The sequence below is a fragment of the Polyergus mexicanus genome, unplaced genomic scaffold, assembly GCF_030449975.1.
Source record: "Polyergus mexicanus isolate NDT 795.1 unplaced genomic scaffold, iyPolMexi1.0 SCAF_4, whole genome shotgun sequence".
NCBI classification, from domain to species: domain Eukaryota; kingdom Metazoa; phylum Arthropoda; class Insecta; order Hymenoptera; family Formicidae; genus Polyergus; species Polyergus mexicanus.
Window position 1 is genome coordinate 2,002,371 of NW_027223324.1, and position 18,426 is coordinate 2,020,796.

An 18,426-nucleotide genomic window follows, 5' to 3' on the forward strand; every position below is an offset into this window, starting at 1 on the left:
TTGAATCATCTTTTTTTAGATATACACATATTTTTTGAGATACGATTGATTATTATATTTTCCATGTATTGATTATCATGATATGCTATTGTTGTAAGTCAAGTTATTTACGATAATGCAACGACCATGGTGTAGGATAAAGAATAGGCTTTAACTCGAAACTTAATTATAGTTACATACTCTAAACAATAGGCTTATTATAAGTTATACAACTGTTATATTTCTCTTTGGTGAGCATTCAACGCGTAACAGCATAGCAATGCACGCAGTTACAGTAAGATGTTTCTTAGTCTGTGAAACACTACTCTCTCCCTCTCTCTCTCCTTCTTTCATATATATTACTTCATCTATACAGAAGTTAGAACAATGGTGCAAGTTGCAAATTGCCCTGGCTCTATTATATTCTAACTCATTGTTTCGATATAAAAAATCTGTCGGATAAATATCGCGTGCTGAATAAATTAATGGCACACAAATTTTTGTATGCCAATTGCGTGCAATATTTTTTTAGCCACTTACATTCATATATGATATTTTGTTTCTTTTACTTTATACAAAAACACTTAAAAAAATTTTATCTATATATATATATATATATAACAAATGTTAAAAGCAATGGATAAATTGATTAAAAATAATTTCAATTGTAGCTGAATATTTATATTTTAGATTAATGTTTTTCAATGATGAAAATTTTACGTTGATATAATATAATCCGAAAAAGAACTAACGTTTTTATATAATTCACGAAGACATTTTTAACTTTAGCCAGCTATGTCGCATTTATGAGCAAGTTAAACGGCAATTAACTGGATTAAAAGTTTGTCATTTGCGTAAAGGCGCTAAGGGCGCAGGTATCCACGAAAGTGTTCTATAATTCTGCCTTTAGTTGTGAAAAGACCATATTCCCGTCTCGCCATTAAGCCCTCGATCGTTCGAGTGCTAATTATTCGCGCCGGTCTAATTATGCCAATTAAAATCTTCTACGATCGGGGCATTCCCCATCGGGAATTTCATCTTACCGAATTTCTTCACTCATTTTTCTCTTTTTTCCTTTTTTTTTTTTTTTTGGCTTACATTTACACGTTTTCCGGTTATTCATTCACACGCATGAATCAAAAATAGTTTTTATACATTCACGAATATAATTGCATTCCATCAGCGCTAATATTGTATTTCGGCCTATTTTGCAATTAACACTAATAATGCATATTTAGTAAATTTATATAGAGTTGACGTACTTTAGGCTCGGAAAATTGGATAAAGCTGCATTAATGATGAGTAATTATACATATATCACATCTATAAATAAGAAATATAACATTTTCCCCTAGGAATTTCGCAACGGGAGCTACTGCATTATAAATTCGGTAATCAGTTTCCAAACTCATTAAACCATACGGTAAATGGAATCGTATTATGGAATCGAATCCGAAGCCGAATATCGACGCGCTTTATAAAGCGCAACGATTTGCAACACAATTTTGTGCAAATTTTATTTATATAATTTTTTTTTTTTTTTTTTTTTTTTTAAATGTATATATATACATATAATAAAACGCGGAAATAATTTCTAAATCTAAACGAATGTTAACTCTTCTCGGTGATTAAATTAAGAATAGAATTATAAAATGAGACAAACGGTGACGTTTTATTATCACATTCCCGGCATTCTTTATCTTGAAATTTTAATCTTGTTTTAACATTCTGAAGTCTTTGGTTTGCCGTCTCTACGATGTTATCGGCGCGTGACGAAAATACCCGTGTCCGAGTAAAATAAGCCTTTCCGCGTCATTGCCGGTGAGATTTGGTCCAATTTTCCAACTTTATCTTAGAAAAAACGAAAAGTCGAAGATTGCAGGATTTCGGAAAAGGCAATGGGTGCTTTTCTATTATTGTCATTGAAATATATAACTGGTGCGTTTGGTGTTACGCGCCCATACGTAGATCGATACACATCAATAGAAGAGAGAGACAGAGAGAGAGAGAGAGAAGCATAGAACGGATATATTGTTTATAGCATCCGGTACCACGAGGGAAAGCTTGACTAGGGGTCGCTAAAGGATACAAGGCGGTGCACGGTACGGATTTGGTGATGTAGCAGACTGAGATGTAGCCGCAAGCTATGCATGGAATGCTCCCGTAGGAGACTCGGCGGTTCAGGGTGCGAAAAGGGGTGGTTTGATGTAGGACAGTACCATGTTAATTAATTTGCTCTCAATCCAAAATTGCTTTCTCTTCCTTAAGAGCTTCGATACGACAGCGAGTCGATCGCGTCGTACAAATTTGTAATTTCCAGTTTATCATTTATAATCATAATATTTTGACGAGAGCTATTTTTAAAGCTGTGATTACAAGGTAAATTACGTAAATTGTAGCGTTAATAGAAAGTAATATGATAATATATGTTTGTAATATTTTGCTAAAAGAATCTAATTTATGAATATAAAGAAATTATAATTATACAATATATTTGTTTCAATTTTTTTAAATTTAATAGGATTTGAAATATGTAAAAATAAATATTCTCGACCATTAAAGCTCTATCGTTATCAAACTTGTCTGATTTTTTTTATTACGAAAAAGCAAATGGAGCATTTGTTCTAACGATCGCTTTGTACGAAAATGGTCAGATCGCGGCAGTGGTCAAAGCCGACGTCTAGTCAACCACAGTCCCTTTCAAGTGGGGCCGCTGATAGCCAGACTTCCAATAGTCACTGACCAGACGTTCGCTCGGACATGTTATATTTTTCTCTGGAACTGCCTGACCCTGACAATAAGAATTAATCGACGTCTCAGCACTTTCTTCGAATGTTCCTTTTTCACATTGGTAGAAGAGCGACGGGATAGTAGTAGAGCCTCTCACCGCAGATAATTTCTGTTCGTCCCGGGAACCGTCATAAAGTTTCCTTAGGAGCGTGCCATAACATACAGAAAGTCATAAACTATCGATCGTAGGATAGAGTTTTGATTGCTACTGGAGAAATCCGCACATCTGTTCGTAAGAAAGAGACATATCTTACAATTTAACGCGTTAGAGTATAACTGGACATTATCCAGATATTTCGGTAGCAGACCGAAGGAACTTAATTATTGTCCTGAAAGCTTATAACTTTCGGCTGTTCGTAAAAATACCGTTACCGTCTTATTACGTTACTATCCAGTTTTGTACGAGTGAATACTTGGCGTAGCGCGTATAGAAGATTAATTAAATTAGTCGTTTTTTTACACATTATTTTAATTTTTGTAGAATGATAATTATCCATGTAAAACGATAATTACAAATATGCATTAACAAGTTGTAATTTATAATAATAATAATAATTAATAATTTGCCGTAAGTAAATTATTCTTGCTAAAAAAAAAAAAATTGTTTTCTATTATTAAAATCCTGGTAAATATATTAACTTGAAATTTATTAAAGAATTTATAATTGCTGAAAGGAAGTACGCGAAACTTTAGACATCGTGTATACAATGCAGAACTTGTTGCATTTTACCTACTTACGAACATGAGCCTCAACTGTGATTTTCAAATATTTATATTTCTCGATATTTAGCTTCGTACATTTTTCACAATTACTATCAAACATTGAGAATAGATTCTCAATTGTTGTCGATTATCAAAAACATTTTTATCAATAATTCTAATTATATATGAAAGTAAATATTCTTGATAAAGTGTAAATTGCTGAGCAATTAATTCGGATTTTTGTGAGAAACCGGACAAATGACACGTTGACGCAATAATAAAAGATGAAAGCGCGGAAATATGAGGATTAATAACCCTTAACATTATCAGAAAATATAATTCTTCTATGGGTAAAAAAGAAGACGGAGATAAATGGATATTGGTATATGTAGCGGTTATTGTTGGTGATCGTTTTTATCTGAGAGAACGATAACCACACACGATTCTACGGGCGGCACCTGTTTTGTTTCCTCACATAGCTGTTTCAGAATTCAGACGCCGATCGCATTTCTGTCTAGTCTATGATTGATATCTATTTTTAATTATGTATATACGCCATATTTAATATAATTAATATTACGTTTTAAATGATTATTTGATATATTGATTTCGTTATATCGATTTTTATATATAATGATTCGATATACATGCGCATATAGAATGAAAAATCCAGAAAGTATATAAATAAAAAAAAATACAAGCTAAAAATAAAAAAATGTACAAGGGTACAATAGAGTGGCGAAATAAGTTTTTCAAAATAAAAGCGTACATAGTGGGCTATTTAATACACTGGATGTAGTACATGAACTGTTTTCCACAAATATAGCTTTTTTTTTTATGTGAACTTTTATATTTTTGTATGCTACATATGAAATTCTATATGTTATTGTATTTTCTCTCTATGCTGTGTATGAAATTGTGCCTGATTCGTAAAGTTACTTTTGAATTTATCGGTTACATAAACTACTGCGACAAATTGTTTTCATTTTATGTCTCGTGATAATATAAACAATAGTACGGAAAAGATTTTAATCTTGTAAGTTACTTTTAAAACTAAAAATTTATTACTTACGCAAGAAAATAGATAGGGAGATTATACTACTATACAGAAAAAAAATAACAAAGTATAAGAAACAATTCTATTTTTCTTACGATTTATAATTCTATTGATTGCGTGAAAGCATTTTATTCGTGGATAAAAGTTTGAACAGGTTTAATTTATAGAATTTATTTTATCGAATGTTACAATTTTGATTTTGGATTGATTCAAAATTGCCATAAAGTTGTTTTAAGTTACAAGATTCTTCTCTGGCTTGGTGTTTGATCGTGATTTAAGGTCGCGAGGCGAGAAATTAAAGAAGACACGAAAGTTTTAAGAGTATTATGCAAGTGTCGTGTCAAAATTGAGCTCGAAAGTATCATAGTTATTGAAAATGCTAGCGCTTAAGCGTTTGCGTGTGTGCATGCATAGGTGTGTATGTATGTGTGTGTATGGAAGATGAGACCTATCGAGTTAACTATCCTCGTTTCCAAGATCAGGGAGCAGCACGTTAGGAAGTTATAAGTCTTTAAACTTTAATTTTAACTTGAACTCGACGGCGCTAAAGTTGGTTTAGTTTTACCTTACTTATACTTCTGTGGTCAGGAGCTGGAGTCTTAAGAAGCTTCAAGACTCGACGATAAACCCCGAACGCTTTACATTATAAAACGGTAAACTAGAAGGACTTTTAATGCGCATTTCGTTTTTGCCACTTGCAAAAATTGTGCGATAATCTGCTTGAATTTGCGATTTTACATATATTTATTGTAATCGCGTATAGTTCGATTTTATGACAAAGAAATTAACGCTGCATTTAAAGTGAGAATGAAAATAAGCATTTATTTTCGCATAACAACAGCGTTGTTGTTATGCGTTTAAATAATTCCCGTGCGTCACTGCTTGCATATAATATTATCTATTTATGTTTCAATTTGCCAGAATGGTTTTGTGCTACTTATTTGTATTTTATGTGTTATAAATTAAATTGACAATGAGATATTATATTATAAGATGATTAAAAGAGCATAAAAAGTAAAGGATGTTAACAATATTTTAAATTTTAGTCCAAGTTAAAATACTTACGATCTAAATATATTTGGTAAGAAAAAATTATTATTTTTCATATCTTTATGTTTAACGCACATTTTATTATCATATGCTTCCTTACGCCAAAACTAAAAATTTCATCAATATAATTAATATAATTATCCCGATATAATTATTTAAAATATTTGAAAAAAAATTATTTATGTATCTCTAAAGATCCATTGAAAAATTTGTTACATTTTTCTTATATTTTATTCTGTAGAATTGATCTCGCTGGGAATACATGTTATTTCGAGAATCTTTTTCAATTCAATTATGCTTGTAATTACATTCGCACAAATGCACCATATAATACATTAAATTTTATTTTACACATGATATATTTTTGTAAGCACACTTCACATACTAAATACGCCATTTGAATATCTTGAATGTAAATTTTAGTGACGGTGGCGTAACGCGTGAGAAAAGTGGCTATCATAATTTACTGGAGATGAAAAAAATGGGGTTTCATATGACAAGCGTATGCTGCGTTTCACGAAAGAAACGGAAGGATGCCGCTCTCTTCCGTTTCGAGCATTGTACGTATACAGGAAAGACGTGATGCAAAACGATCGTGCTATTTTTATCCTCTCGTACGCCAGCATATAGATATCTGTTCCCTGCCGTGGCATGAGGTCGATTGAATTCTCCGTTTATTTCGTGCAATTCGAAAATTCGACTACCGCGAAATAAGCGGAAGTTCCTGTGGCATGCGCGTCGTTTCTTTTTTTTGTGTGTTTCTTTTTTTTTCGCAAAATCGAGTTTTCCAGTCATTCGCGCATCAGTCAACGTCGGTTGCCGTTTTTGCAAATCGTGGCGCCGCGATATCGAATAGGTAATTTCCGAAATCTCAGCTGCACGTCGGATGATCTATTGCCGGCGCATCGACCATTCGATACGGCTAACGCATTAAACCGTTCTATGCATTCGACATCGCTGAGATCAATAGACACTTCTGACACGTTACATCGCGATGTGTAACAAATACAGATGGATCAGGAGTGTACGTTACAATTCACGATGAGCACTGTATAGCGCTCATTATATCGTATATAAGCATAATTGACATAATACGTCGGGAGTGAGCGATTTTTCGATACAAATATCACAAACGGAACGGTTCATAAACGCTCAATAACAAGTATGACAAAAGGTATTCCTGGCAAGACAATTAGAATACGCAAATGATTATAGTCGGTTTTGTAGATATCTATTTTTCTTAAAAATTCTCACATATAATCATTAATATTATAGCTTTGGATATTATTTTGTGGAAATTATACAAAGCTGACAGTTTCATGTATATTTATTCATGATATGTTTATTGATATATTTAAATGTATTGTATCAATTTTAGGCTTGTATATTTTATACAAAACATATTTTCTTTTTTTTTTTTTTAGAGAGCAATTTAATGAAAAATCATACTTTATATTGACTTGATATATCTCTTCAAAGGTATTAATTATATTCTTCAGTTGCCTAAAAGATCAAATAAAATATTATCGTCATATAAAATGTGCGTGAAGCTTGTTTTGTACTAATTTGCAGTGAAGATAAGCAGGATTAACGGACAGTGGCAATCGCATTATAATTTTGTCTTTTCAAGAAATCTCCCATTCTTTCACGCGATTCGAACCTCAAACTCCGGGCGACTTAGCTTTTCCTCCGCCACTGCTGCTACCCTCCTTCTCGGGGGTGGACGTCGCGGCACGGAGGAGGGTGATTTCGTTTTACCCCTCGCTCGTAGCGACGCTAGCGCCGCGTCGGAGGCTCCAGTTCGACCTCAGCATCACTCGTGGTGGTTTCGCGCGCGCATCCGCCGCTAAGGTGAGATCACTTTTCGAGGAAAAAAAATCGGGATTATTTTTTTTTTTTTGGTCGAAACTCGCCAATTCCATCCCCGTTGTCGCGATAGATTGTTCGACTAGCGCGATTAAAAATCTCGAACGGTGATCAACGAGCAACATCGATTAATCAAAGTTCTCGAAAAGAATTGCGAGAGTGCGTCTTAATGAGAAGAAAACAAAGTTATACACGTGGGAATAGATCATGAGCGATCAATGGACGAGTGAACGATCAATCGCGGACATATCGATCGCTGACAGATCCTGCGCTCTCAACGAATAATCTGCGTGTGTAAATAACCGGAAAAACAATTTTCGTCAAACTCGCTTTGGACTCGGTCACTTAACTCGAGACAAGGACACGTTATTTATCACTTGTCGAGCAATCTGTTCCCTTTTCGCGCGTTTCGTAAATCTGAGTGCTTTCAGAAACGGAATGTACTCGCGGAAATGCGAAGATTTTCGGCGGAATTGCAGGTGATCTGGTCCACGTACCAGAGAGAGAGAACGCTTGGATTTCCGAAAACTGCAAGTGCATACAGCGTTTTTCTCGAAAAGAAAGAAAAGAAAGATAGATCGCGCGATTCGCGTAAAAATTGTGGAGAATTTTACATAAAATTTGTTTCACGCGGATAACAATTGTCTAGAAGGTGCTCGAGAGAGATGCTCGAATAATTTGAAATAAATCCTGGGATTCTGCGGCAGTGAGATGATACTTGCAGTGAGTGTATCATAAAACGCGTTCAGTGAAATTCGAATTAAAGCATTCCCGCGCACATTGCGAGTCTCTTTTGTTTGTATATAATATAAAAAATAGTTACGTGGAGGGAAACATTGTAGTGTCATTGGCACTTAAAAAGTTTCATCAAAACTCGAGTGAGAATATATTTGATGTATCTGAAGTAATCGAGTGATTCCGCGTTTCAAATGTGATAAAACTTATGCGATTTTGGGCAGATCGTTTTGGATACGTTTTGGATGGCTCGCTGTGTTCGAGAGGATCTTGAATTTAAAATCGAATCTCGAATCGATGGTGACAAGCTACGTTCAACGTAATATCCGACAGAAATATTTCTACGGCAGTGCGTAAATGTATCAACGAAAATTTGCATTAAAGCTTCGGCTCTGGGCTCTCTCTAACAGCCATGAGCTCAACACGAGCACAAATCTCTTGATTTTAAGCGGCACTTGAATGTGAAGACTCATCAACAAATTTACCTAAAAAAAAAAATAGAGCGCAGTCGCAACTTTATATAGAAAGTTAAATTATTATTATTATTTTTTTTTTAGCGATACAATTGCTTGTCAACAAAATTAAAAAAGTTACAAATATATAAACCGCAATTTTTCTCATAAAATTTTAATAATTAAAGGAGGAAGACAGAATTTGTAATTTTTTTTATAAGGTATAAGAGGATTCGCGCAAAAGTGGCTAAGCTTACGTCAGAGAAACATACATAATCACATAAAATTCGAATCATATTACTGTCAATATTTAAACGATCATCGAGTTAACTCCCCCCGTTACAAATATCTCAGAATAATCAATTTATTTAAAAAAAAAATGAAACTCTAAAAAATACAATTTTTCAGACATTGCCATATTATTCCGCGTGCGAATTCTTGAGGATTCTTCGTCGTCGGAGCAAGCATAATTCGTCCCAAGCAAAGTTATAGGAAAGTGCGCCGGAGCGAAAGGAATAAGATCGTTCGACGTCGTCGGATACTAATAACTTGCGAAGAAAAGAAAGAAAAAATAATTTTCTTTGAATGATACGTAATATATCGTGAACGCACGTTTCGCGAATGACTGGGCATAAAATTCGCGAGAGGCGTTTCGTGACGTGCTGAAAACTTGAATTACTCGTGGTTATTACAAATATTTCCTCGAAACCTTTAAAGTGTTCGAAAATACTTCGAGAATAACACTGTCGTAAATGTATGGTGATTCTTATAAAAAAAAAACACACATGAACTGTAAAAACACGTTAGCAATAACAGTAACGTCGTGCTCTACTTCCTTACGTGACCAGACGAGGCGTGCTCTCGAAAACGATTACGCGAAGTGCTGGCGAAAAGTACTCGGATGGATAAAGCTCCGACTGACCATTTGATCGGTCTTCCACCGTGCGCAACCGCAATTCTCGAGTGGTTAAAGTGTTGTGTGAAACGCGAAAATATTAAGAGTAAAGGGGTGTTAATGTTACTATCTTACTGGAATGCTGTTCAGAGACATGAAATTTCCCCATAAAGCGTATACGTGATTGCCCGTTGTTCGAAGTATACCATCGAACTTTTATCGATGTAATTAGAGATTGCTTTTTGAGATCGGAATACATCGAGATAAAATCGCGGCGCGCGCTGTGTCTAAATTATTATTATACGAAACGTATATGAGGCACGGAATTACCAATTAGGCGAATAATATCGCGAATTTAGTAAAATTGAAAGAGAGATTGCATTTCCTTTATGCAATTAGTGTTGAAATACGAGATAAAAAAAAAGAAAAGTCATAATAAATTGTCGAAAAGACCGAACTGCACGCTACGCATCTTGAAATAAAATATTGTGTGTGCAATGAATGAAAAAATATGATTGATAATAAATTAATTCACTTTTTTTCGCGATCGATATATATATATATATATATATAGATATATATAGTCATAATATAGCGTGATTAACTGTAACAATATTGACATTGTCGACAAACGAAGCTTTTTTCGTTATCAGATATACGCCCTTCGGCGTTCGTAAAAAGCTGCGGCGGAAAAAAAGTGTTGACATTGCGATCTATTAATTTTTTATCGTGGCACGAATTTCTCTGCGAGTTAAGATCAAAATTAGATCAACGCGACAGCTGCGGCTTGTAATAAAAGATCGTACGCGGAGGAAAATAAAATATGCATGAGAACAAAAGTGCCCGTTGTACGCTCGACGAAAGCGCAGCGAAATTTCTTTAATAAATCGCTATCGTCTTTGCGAAATATCGTATCATGTGTTCTCGCGCGAAGAACTGTTAAACATTCTTGAGTGTATCTCGAGGATTGTTGCGATTCGAGATCGTAACCGCCGTTCCAAGGATCGATCGCTCTCGTGAGATCTAAGAGTGTCGAGGAAAAGCTGTGCCGGAAAGTGGTCGGATATTTCGTAGCAAGTGCTTCAAAAGAGTTTGTCTCTTTTTAGTTGCGTTCTCATTCACTCGATTCACTTGATTTTGTGCCATTGTCTTCCGATCGTTCAGTTCGGTGTTCTGCGTGAAAGGCGATTTCCTCGATCTCGTTTACCTGAAAAAGAAGAGGAGCGCGACTCGCTTGAACGTAAGTTTTACATTTATATTAGTTTAATAGTGATTAACTTTGTAAAAAGCTATAGAATATTTTAAATTAAATAAAATACTAAATATTTCTATGTAAAGCATAATCAAAATTAAAATTTTATTTTTCTAAAAAATGCATGAGCTCATATAAAAACTTAATAATCTTTAAGAAAAGTAAAAAAAAACATTGTTATAAAAAATATTGAACTAATTCGTATACAATATATGCAATATTTTAAAACGAATATAACACACAATTTATAAGTTTTAATTTTAAAGTGGAAAAGTTAATATATAAAAAGAAAATTATAATACTAAATCATAAACTGAACTAAATTGACTATGCCGAACTTGTAATGAGCACATATGATATTAATATGAAATTAGGTACGTAAGTATCCTCATACGGATACATACAACTAACAAGTTTCAGCGTTAAATTAGGTTCTTTAAGAAAATATTATACTTTTCTGAATAATTACGATTTCTGCGTAAGATTGCATAGAAAGAGATGCTTAAATATTACTATAAAGTGCAAAAGACACGTATTATCGAACATACTTAATATTTCGTGTTTATGTATGTGTGTGATAATTTTCAAAATAAAAAAAAAACATTTCGAAATATTATCTTTTTTACAATTGTTTGTAACAAATTGAATATTGTTTCTGTTCTTTAAAAATGTATTGTTATAGAATTTCTTTTAGAGATCAAAGAGCTTTTGATTATTATTTCTTTGTACATTTTTATTTAACTTTTTGATATAATATTTTACGAGATAAATAAACAATTTAGTTTTTATATATTTTATCTCTCTTGTCTTGCGGGTAATATTCAAAGATACGGCATAGATACTTTTGAACACGAAAACGATATATATAAATGTAAACAGCTGTTATTTGCATGGGGAAAAAACATTTTATAAATATTTTTTATATTCTGCTTTATTTGAAATACATAAATGTATTTATAAAGATTACACGATAAAGCTGCTGATTTCTCTTCTAATCGAGATTTGTTCAGTTCTCCAATGATTTATTGGACCTGCATTATTAGAGCGCGATAATTAAAAGAGCTGTCGTAGTTTTCTGGGCGAGCAGTTAGTTCTCATTTATAAATGAGATTATAATGAATCGCGGGCGCAAACTCAATTTCTTCAAAGTCCCTAATGGATTTGTCACAAAAGAATGCTGGCTCCAGGAATGGGAAGACTTTGGGGATCTCTTAATCTGTCTTTACTGCTTTCTCATTACCTAGAACTCCTAGAGTGAAGGCTCATTGAAATAAACGTGAGGGCTAAATTAAATGGACGAAAATCCGATATTGCCTATTTACGTCGCAGATTTTTTAACCGAAACTAATCTTTTCTTGGTTCCAGTTATGTATACAAATGCATAAAATTATCGCACAAGCAACGGTTAAATTTGCGTTAGAGTTTTCTCCTTATTACGTTTTTGTTTATTATTTATTTAAATCCCATAATAAAAAATAATTATTTTAAAAAGCAAATTTCGACTGATACCATATTGATTCATCCACAGTGCTTATATACATGGCCCACTAATTCTGTTCACCTGAAATATAAGGCTTTACGGTTTTGAGTTGAACGTTACACGATGACAATAGTTTTGTCCTGGATGGAGACGTGAAAGAGATTTAAAGTTTAACTTTATTTCCTTAGATAGAATGACAATTTTTTATAGAATTTTATAGAGTGAAAAATTCTCTGAGAAAAAAAAGTGTAACTTCTTCCATGTAATTTTTTCTATTATTTAAAATAACAAATGTATTTCCCGCATCGACGAAGTTATTGGATATACTTGTATATTATAAACAATAATTTTATATGGTTATAATATGTAATAAATAATGGTAAAATAAAGATGTTTAAATTAAATTTCAAAAATTAAGTAGGTTTTCGCGTGTTTGAAAATTCATAAAGTGCTATCGTAGAGTCAAATTAGATCTAAAATTTTATTAACTTGCAATTAATGGCTAAATATTTTTTTTTGTCGATTTTATATAACTAAGACATTTATACAGAAATAATAGAAATTTGTTACATCGGCATAAAAAATATGGATATTAATTGCTAATTTGTAATCTTAGTTATGCGAGAATAATAGTATCGATTTCACTAAACATATTTTTTAGGATTCTATCCTCGTGTGCGCGAATATCGATGCTATATTTTTTGCAGTTTTCGCGATCTGGCAAAGTACGATGAAATTTCCAACTCTTCGCGGTTGGCGTATATGTGTATCGCCGCTGCGGGTAATCGCGGTCATAGAAAAAAGAAAACATCATTCCATTTTTCATAATACACCGCTAAAAGTAATCTCCGCTGCATTAAATTACAATAATTTTAATACATTGGCCCCAGTTTCCTGATAGGACATTGTTTTTTAAATATCAGTTTTTTTATTAATAATCGAAAATATGTTTACTTGTGTGTAATCTATTATTTTTGACAATACGTATGTCGAAGATTATCTTAGCCGCGTTTTTATAGCTGTTACTTGATAACATACTGGTATCAATTCATCACTGGTATCATACAATATTTTGCCCGTGTGTCCCGTTCTTTTTTATTGACATATGGATTAATTGCACTGTCACTTCGTAAAAATATTCCATGATGCGTATTGTTGTTATGAATGCAGTTATGATTACAGTTTTCATGCATAAATGTAATAAAAATATTACGAAGCATGAATTACTTGAAATGAGAAACTTTCTCGTGTCATTTTAAATGATACAAGTTGAAGATATTGAACGTTCAATTTCGCGAGATAGCGGAAAAGATTTGACTGAACGGAAGATGCAAGCAGTGGAAGAAGATGGAGGAAAGGGATTCGAATAATGGGCGAATCTTGCGCAAAACTGAAATGATTGATGGAAGCGCGGGCGGAGGTTGGATGCCCCGGGAACGGAAATGCCCCGGAAACAAAAGGAGGGGAGGAAATAGTTAAGCTTGGGACTAGGTCGGCATTAGAATGCTCGAATGCAGTTAACTCGAATGCTCCCGATAATAATGATAGAGAGTCATCAATCGACAGGCCCATTTAATGAGTTTTCCAACCCTTTCTCGAGAACTGACATTTGTCATCGTTCGACTTTGACGAAGCAATTTCTATTTGTTTCCTCCATTGTTCTAGGAATAAAAGTCAGGCTTGGTTAGGATTAGAACCATTAACGGCTTTTAATAGAGAAAATAGCGTGTTAAGCAAGATTAATCTAACATGCCTTAAATTACAAAAGGAAAAGAAAAACGATTGACATTTAACTTTGTATTTTATTTAAAACTTTGTCTGTTTTAATCATTTTGAAGTATACGTTTTGATGATATTTTGATTAGAAACAAATATGTAGAGAGAGAATTTATTGTTATAAATTAAAAAAAATATTATTAATAATCTTTATAAAATATAACATTACATAATACAGATTATTATTATATTACAATTAAACATTTTTTAATTAAAAAACTAATATTAATGTGTAAAAAAAAAGCTAGTAATGACGTGTAGAAAAAAAATAATTTTTTTAGAATTTCAAAATAAGATTGTAAAAAACATCTCTCAAGAATGATAATAAAACTAATATAGAGCGCATAACATATTTTTCTCATCATTTTAATAATCTCATCTTTTATTAGCATTATGATAAAAACTTCAATTTCTGGCATAATAAAGTAGATACAAAGGACGAATAAATTTTTGCGTAGTATTTTTCGAATTGTGTGTATGTGTGTATAAAAGATGTATTTAGAAGATATAAATATCTAATATATAGAAATAATCAGAAATGTGTGAGCTTGTTCTGTAAAATATTGAGCAGATGTAATTGATCTTTATGTTTTTTATAGAATAAAAATATTGCATTTTATTATATATTTATGTAACAATTCAAAGTTCATACGCGCGTATACATTTAAAACGTGCGAAATTTTCGTAAACGAATCTCCTTCGAAACTTTCCCGTATTCTCGAAGCCGAGCTTTAAAAACTTTTTCAAAAATTACTTTGAGGCGCCATGGCATATTTTCTCGTTTGATTTAAGCCGAAAGATTTTATTATTCTCTCACACCTCGGATTTTACGATCGGTGTTCTCGTATCGCGATCTCGTCGAATAAACTTATCTGTTCTCCCAACGTTTTCCCCCCTTCCTCTTCAACGGTGATTTAGTGGATCAATAATATCGGTGTCGCAATAATTTTCTCGGCGTGACAAATATGTACTAAAATGTATCCGCGGCAATTTGTATCAATAACCATATTTCATTATATACGTATCAGAACGCTGCCGGTCTTGCGATTTCGATTCCATATTGGTGCAGTAACGTTGCCTAATCACGCTCGCATCTCGCTCATTGACTGATACAAATGTATATTAATTTTTCGCAAGAAATACGGTTATGCGCAAATGGAGCTCGCGTGAAGAAAAAATAGTATTTTATAAGAGTAAGGAGATTTTCTGATAAATTTTTATCACGTAAGATAGATTAATATAAAAAGAGAGATTAAGAGAAAGATAAATTTTGTATAGTTTATGTTGATTTAAAACGGATAATTAAAGAGAAATTCTCATATCTTACGGGTTTTTAAAATTTTTCCTCTTATCAAGAGAAAACAGAAATTTATATATATATATATATATATATATATATATATATATATTTCGTATTTTGTTCCTTACTTTTTAATTAACACGCAACGTATCGAACATGTATGAAAATCCGGGCTTCGGTCAAATTCTTACTTTCCCTCATCGCTGTAAAATTACGGTAACGTCTACGGTCTACGGAATATGTAATCGGCCTTTCGTTCAATATTCATCGAAGGGACGCCATCGTCGGGTCAAAGTAATCACTCATAGCTTTGCACGGGCATAACGATTCTGTACTGAAGGCCGATTAGTGCATTTGTCATGCAGCCGGGGTATCTGGGGTCTTGCATACCCCCATTAGTGACGTACGGGCCTCAAGCCAGACAATGCCTCTATACGAAGACGGCGAATCTGAATTCTACTAAGTGAACGCTGGCTGATCAATGGAAATGCTATATTTCGGGGAAACGGTTCGTCATCCTGTGAAACTCTGCGCCTGACATCGAGTCCTTCCATTTCAAAGAAGATTAATATACGATTCATATGAGTGACATACTATCGCCTTCGCAACAAGCTACATATATTTCTCGGGGCGATTATACAAATTTATATCAGTATTTGATGTCTAATGAAAGTCACGTTAATAAAATCGATATATTCAATGTTAATATTTATTTTATAGCTTTTGCGATAATTAAAAACAATAGTTTTGCGTGAATTAAATACAATATTCTGGTTGAAAAATTTTTAATGCTTATTTTAATAATACTATAGTTAAAATAATATACATTTAGTGTGTAATTTGTGTGAAAAATATCTCGTGTCGTACATAATTACAATTTTATTTATGGAATTATACTGTAAAATATTTAATTAACGAGAAAAACGTGTTATCGCGCAAATAAAAGTTAAATATAACGGAAAAACTGAAAATATTTACTGTAGATAAATTGAGATAAGCGAAAAATATGAAAGTCTTGCAAAGAAATGAGATCACAAATATTTATAATCAATAATAAATTGTATAATATCGTCGCAATTATTAACATTACCTTTAAGATATTCCAAAAGAAGGCTTCGACAAATCGCGTTCACCTTAAAATTTTAATAATAAATTGATTGAATCATGATAGCGAATAAATTGTGAAATGTCATATAATAGAAAGAAAGAAAGAGTATACATATTTATACAGAATGTATTTCTCAAAAAAAAAAAAAAAAAAAAAAAAAAAAAAAAAAAAAAAAAAAAAAAAATCGCGTATACACATCTCGGAGTCCTCTCTGGGATATAGCGGGTAGATGGATCGCGTATACCGGATGAGTCTTGCACGCGAGAGTCGGTTTTAACCAAGATTTATTCACGTATGCCTCGTTAAAGATGTACAAACACGTACTCCGCAGCATTCATTAAAATAACAGATACTTGGTGCCGTACGAATAAATGTCGGCAACCAAGTCTGCGGGTCTCCCTGTCCGCCGCTATTCATTTTAAACGAGCGCGAGATGATGATTCGTGTTGACTATCACGCTCGATGCTCCCCAAAGATTGACTTTAATTGAGTATCGTGGAAACTTTGAATGATATGTAGCGCGATGTATAATAATAAAGCACACGTATCCCCCGATGGAGACGTTGTTGTAAGAAAATATAGAGTGGAAAGATGTTTTGACGCTTTGTGAGATGTGAAACGAGCTGGGATGATATGGGCGTGTCCTTTGCTCAAGAAAAGACTCGCTTTAGGTGAGATCTGATCGATTTATGCACTTTTAAAGTATTCTTTTGCCAACAGAGATTGCGTATGCTTCTAGAATTAAAAATACTAAGCAGCATAAGATAATAAATATAATACCTTTACTTTTATACGTGAGAAATGAAGAGTTTTTAATCTAATCTAGATTTAATTATCTTTAACATATTGCGAATGTAAAGGAAATATTTTTTTATCGCAAAACTTTTAATTGTTATTATCGCGCATATATAATGATTCACGAAGAAAGTGATGCAAATAATTATATCTTTGCGATATCATATTGCGAGGGCATTATTTTATGCGAACGTGACACGGGGACGAGAGTGGACAGACTGACAGCTCATTGTCCGGTCAACAACACTTTACAACTGCGCGCGTAATCATACAGGATGGTAGACAAGCAACCGACAACAGATGGATGGATACGCGTGGACGAAACGGCGCATCGTTGCACGTGCCAGCAGTGTTGATTTTCAACTCGTGCATCGCGAATCGGTGTGTTTGCCCGACCGCAAGCATGGATGCACGTGTATCGTCGAGTGGTACAATATCCTTTGCGTACACTTGCCCCGGATGGATTTTACATTTGCAATATAAAGCGAAATGGCAAACAAGGTGGATAGTCTAATTTTGCAGTAGTAAAATAATATGTTGATTAAAATCATCGGATACGGTATTAAACTTGCGATAGCAGCCACCGTGGCTCGGGTTTTTATTTCATACTTGATATATTAAAAAACGCGATTTTTCGTAGATTTCACTAGGCATCATCATGTTTAGAATTATTGAATTCAAGATAGAATCTCCCCATGCTATCGTACAATTAAAGTTAAATATTAAATTGATTAAATTTTTTTTTTGTCAAAATATAAGAAATAAAAAAGAAAAGTGATCGAGAGAAAAGTAGTAGCAATCTTTAATGCATATTATGTAGGAAAACAAAGTAAATAGCTATTTTATTGGATTCTGTTATAACGTGGGGAGTTTCGAGGAAGAATAACTCAAGTTTTCATTTATTTTAAGACAACATGTATGTTCCATTATTTTCTTCCATCAGAGATACATCAATACTAAAAAAATCAGAGAGGAAGAAGAGAGGATGGAACGGAAAAGAAAATTATGTGTGTGGATATAGAATATTTGCAGCTTTATCTAGCTGGCGTTTTTTCCTCGCGCGCTTTACGCCCTCGGTGTGTGGCTGCATGTGTGGTTGCGGATTTCTGAGAATGGCCAAATACGGATCAGTTACAATTCTGTAATAAATGAAAAAAATGTCATAAACTTACGAAATTTACAAATTCAA

General features: G+C 33.3%; 1 protein-coding gene across 5 annotated transcripts in view; it reads left to right on the forward strand.

Annotated features, from left to right (window-relative positions):
- Nucleotides 1-7,398: 7,398 nt before the first annotated feature.
- Nucleotides 7,399-18,426, forward strand: part of LOC138932377 (protein amalgam) — a 207,709-nt gene continuing 196,681 nt past the window's right edge. For all 5 annotated transcript variants that reach the window (XR_011446765.1, XM_070294135.1, XM_070294136.1 and 2 more), the window contains exons 1-2: nt 7,399-8,528; nt 10,283-10,766. The gene's annotated coding sequence lies outside the window, so the exon portion shown is untranslated. The remainder of the gene's footprint in view (nt 8,529-10,282; nt 10,767-18,426) is intronic.